We start from the raw sequence: 4622 nt of genomic DNA, 5'->3' as shown, positions 1-4622 counted from the left end.
GCCCCTCTCCTCTCCTCTCTTCTCTTCTTTTCTCTACACCCACCCATCCTCTCATGGCCCAGTTCAGTCTGGCCCTTTCCAGATGGCTCTGGATGTTTTCTCCCTTATAGACTAAAAAAGTCCCAAATTACCCTATAAGCACCACCTGCCCAAAATCTAGGTATCTTCCTGGAATCTGGAAATTCTAATGCTTGGGAAAATAGCAATGCCTCATGGGAAAATATAGTGGCCTATAGATTTGTCTTCATGAACTCCTGTAGCAGGTAACCAGATTCCATCTCTTGGTCAGTATTTCACAGTTAATAACCCTTGCTCAAAGGTGGAACTGGCTTTTCTCCAGCAAACCTGAGCATTATCATGACTTTATAAGCTTCTCCTTGGCCACTCCTCTTGTCTGTCATCTTACTTTCACAGAGCACTAAGGTATAACCTTAATAAATAAGCATATGAAGGCACATGTCTGAATGTTTTATTTTCATCAAAAAATATTAATCTAAGATGAAAATCTAATAGAGAGTAAAATTTTGCTCAGTAAAAATTAATATTTACAGCCATAACTATAGTGCTTTATAATGTATATTTTCTCCTTTTATTAGATATTTTCTTCATTTACATTTCAAATACTATCCCAACAGTCCCTTATACCCTTCCCATGCCCTGCCCCCCAAACCACTCATTTCTGCTTCATGATCATGGCATTCTCCTTTACTGGTAAATATGATCTTTGCAAGACCAAGGGCCCCTCCTCCCATTGATGGCCAACTAGGCCATCCTCTGCTACATATGCAACCAGAGACACAGTTCTGGGTGGTACTGCTTAGTTGATATTGTTGTACCTCCTATAGGATTGCCAACCCATTTAAGTCCTTGGGTACTTTATGTAGCTCCTTCATTAGGGGCCCTGTTCCCACCCAATATATAACTGTGAGTACCCCCCTTCTGTATTTGCCAGGCACTGGAATAGCCTCACAAGAGATAACTATATCAGGGTCCTGTCAGCAAAAACTTTCAGGCATATGCAATACAGTCTGGGGTTGGTTGTTGTATATGGGATGGATCCCTGGTTGGGGCAGTCTCTGGATGGTCCTTCCTTCCATCTCAGCTCTGAACTTTGTCTCTATAACTCCTTCCAAGGGCATTTTGTTCCCGATTCTAAGTAGCAACAAAGTATCCACACTTCAGTCTTTCTTCTTCTTGAGTTTCATGTGTATTGAGAATTGTATCTTGGGTATTCTAAGTTCCTGGGTTAATATCCCCTTATCAGTGGGTATATATCATGTGTATTCTTTTGTGATTGGGTTATTTCACTCAGGATGATATGCTCCAGATGCATCCATTTGTGTAAGGATTTCATGGAATCATTGTTTTATACCTGAGTAGTACACCATTGTGTAAATGTACCACATTTTCTGTATCCATTCCTCTGTTGAGAGACATCTGGGTACTTGCCAGCTTCTGGCTACTATTAAAAAGGCTGCTATGAACATAGTGGAGCATGTGTCCTTATTAAAAGTTTGAATACATTCTGGGTATATGCCCAGAAGATGTATTGCTAGATCTTCTGGTAGTATTATGTCCAATTTTCTGAGGAACTACCAGACTGATTTACAGAGTAGTTGTACAAGCTTGCAATCCGACCAGTAGTGTTCCTCTTTCTCCACATCCTCGCCAGCATCTGCTGTCACCTGAAATTTTGATCTTAGCCATTCTGAATGGTGTGAGGTGGAATCTCAGGGTTGTTTTGATTTGCATTTCCCTGATGAGTAAGGATGTTGAACATTTTTTTAGGTGCTTCTCAGTACTTCGGTATTCCTCGGTTGAGAATTCTTTGTTTAGATCTGTACTCCATTTTTAAATAAGATTATTTGATTTTCTGGAGACCACCTTCTTGAGTTCTTTATATATATTTTAGATATTAGTCCCCTATCTGATTTAGGATTGGTAAAGATCCTTTCCCAATCTTTTGGTGGCTTTTTTTGTCTTATTGAAAGTGTCTTTTGACTTACAGAAGATTTGCAATTTTATGAGGTTCCATTTGTCAATTCTTAATCTTACAGCACAAGCCATTGCTGTTTCCTTCAGGAATTTTTCCTCTGTGCTCATATCTTTGAGGATTTTCCCCACTTTCTCCTCTATTAATTTCAGTGTCTCTTGTTTTATGTGGAGTTCCTTTATCCACTTAGACTTGAGCTTTATACCAGGAGATAAGAATGGTTAAATTCACATTCTTCTACCTGATAACCGCCAGTTGTGCCAGCACCATTTGTTGAAAATGCTGTCTTTTTTCACTGGATGGTTTTAGCTCCCTTGTCAAAGATCAAGTAACCACTGGTGTGTGGGTTTATTTCTGGGTCTTCAGTTTTCTTCCATTGATCTACCTGTCTGTCACTGTACCAGGACCATGCAATTTTTATCACAATTGCTCTGTAGTACAGCTTGAGTTCAGGCTTGGTGTTTCCACCAGAGGTTCTTTTATTGTTTAGTATAGTTTCTGCTATCCGTGCTCTTTGTGTTATTTCAGATGAATTTGTAAATTGCCCTTTCTAACTCTGTGATGAATTGAGTTGGAATTTTGATGGGGATTGAATTTGGCAAGATGGGCATTTTTACTATATTAATCCTGACAATCCATTAGCATGGGAAATCTTTGTACGGAGATCTTCTTATATTTCTTTCTTCAGAGACCTGATGTTCTTATCATAGAGATGTTTCACTTCCTTAGTTAGAGTCACACCAAAGTATTTATATTATTTGTGACTATTGTGAAGGGTGTTGTTTCCCTAATTTCTTTCTCAGCCAGTTTATTCTTTGTGTAGAGAAAGGCCACAGATTTATTTGTGTTAGTTTTATATTCAGCTACTTCATTGAAGCTGTTTATCAGGTTTAGGAGTTCTCTGGTGGAATTTTTAGGGTCACTTAAATATACTATTATATCATCTGCAAATAGTGGTATTTTGACTTCTTCCTTTGCACTTTGTATCCCCTTGATCTCCTTTTGTTGTCTAATTGCACTGGCTAGGATTTCTAGTTCTATATTGAATAACTAGGGAGAGGGTGGGCAGCCTTGTCTAGTCCCTGATTTTAGTGGTATTTCTTCAAGTTACTCTCCATTTAGTTTGATCTTGACTACTGGTTTACTATATAATGCTTTTATCATGTTTAGGTGTGGGCCTTGAATTCCTAATCATTCCAAGAATTTTATCATGAAGAGGTGTTGGATTTTGTCAAATGCATCTAATGAGATGATCATGTGGTTTTTGTCTTTGAGTTTGTTTATATAGTGGATTATGTTGATGGATTTCCATATATTAAACCATCCTTGCATCCCTGGGATGAAGCCTACTTGATCATGATGGGTGACTGTTTTGATGTGTTCTTGGATTTTGTTTGCGAGAATTTTATTGAGTATTTTTGCATTGATATTCATAAGGGAAATTGGTCTGAAGTTCTCTTTCCTTGTTGGATCTTTGTGTGGTTTAACTTAGGCTTCATACAATGAATTTGGTAGAGTTCCTTCTGTTTCTATTTTGTGGAATAGTTTGAGGAGGGTTGGGATTAGGTCTTCTTTGAAGGTCTGATAGAACTGTGTACTAAACCTTTCTGGACCTGGGCTTTTTTGTTATTCTTGTTGTTGTTGGTGGTTACTAATAATGTATGCTTCTATTTTTTTTTAGGGGATATGGCACTGTTTAGATCGTTAATCTGATCCTGATTTAACTTTGGTACCTGGAAGCTGTCTAGAAAATTGTCCACTTCATCCAGATTTTCCAGTTTTGTTGAGTATAGCCTGTTGTAGTAGGAGCTGATGATGTTTTGGATTTCCTCACAGTCTATTATTTCATTTCTGATTTTGTTAATTAGGATACTGTCCCTGTGCTCTCTAGTGAGTCTTGCTAAGTTTTTATCTATCTTGTTGATTTTCCAAATAACCAACTCCTGGTTTGATTGATTCTTTGAATATTTCTTTTAGTTTTCATTTTGTTGATTTCAGCCCTGAGATTATTTCCTTCTGTATACTCCTCTTGAGTAAATTTGCTTCCTTTTGTTCTAGAGCTTTTAGGTGTGCTGTCAAGCTCCTAGTGTATGCTCTCTCTAGTTTCTTTTTGGCAGCACTCAGAACTATGTGTTTTTCTCATGGTGACTGCCTTCATTGTGTCCCATAAGTTTGGGTATGTTGTGGCTTCATTTTCATTAAACTCTAGTAAGTCTTGAATTAATTTCTTTCTTTCTTTGTTTCTTTCTTTGTATCTTTGTTTCTTTCTTTCTTTCTTCCTTTCTTTCTTTTTCTTTCTTTCTCTCTCTCTTTCTTTCTTCCTTTCTTTCTTGACCAAGGTATTATTGTGTAGAGTGTTGTTCAGTGAATGTTGGCTTTCTATTATTTATGCTGTTATTGAAGGTCAGCCTAAGTCCATGGACCATCATGAGACCTCTCTAGTAATCATGAGACCATCAGGTCCAGGTAACCTGACTCCTGTAATTCATCTTTCATCATGTTCAAAATCAAAGCCATCAATAGCTGCTTGGTTATTATACATATGGACTCCAGAAGTCAGAACAGGTAGAAAAGATAAAAAGGACCCTAAATGAGACCTTAACTATATTGACCTAAGAGACTGACGATG

The sequence above is a fragment of the Mus caroli genome, unplaced genomic scaffold (assembly GCF_900094665.2).
Source record: "Mus caroli unplaced genomic scaffold, CAROLI_EIJ_v1.1 scaffold_10072_1, whole genome shotgun sequence".
NCBI classification, from domain to species: Eukaryota; Metazoa; Chordata; class Mammalia; order Rodentia; family Muridae; genus Mus; species Mus caroli.
This window is presented reverse-complemented; position numbering follows the sequence as displayed.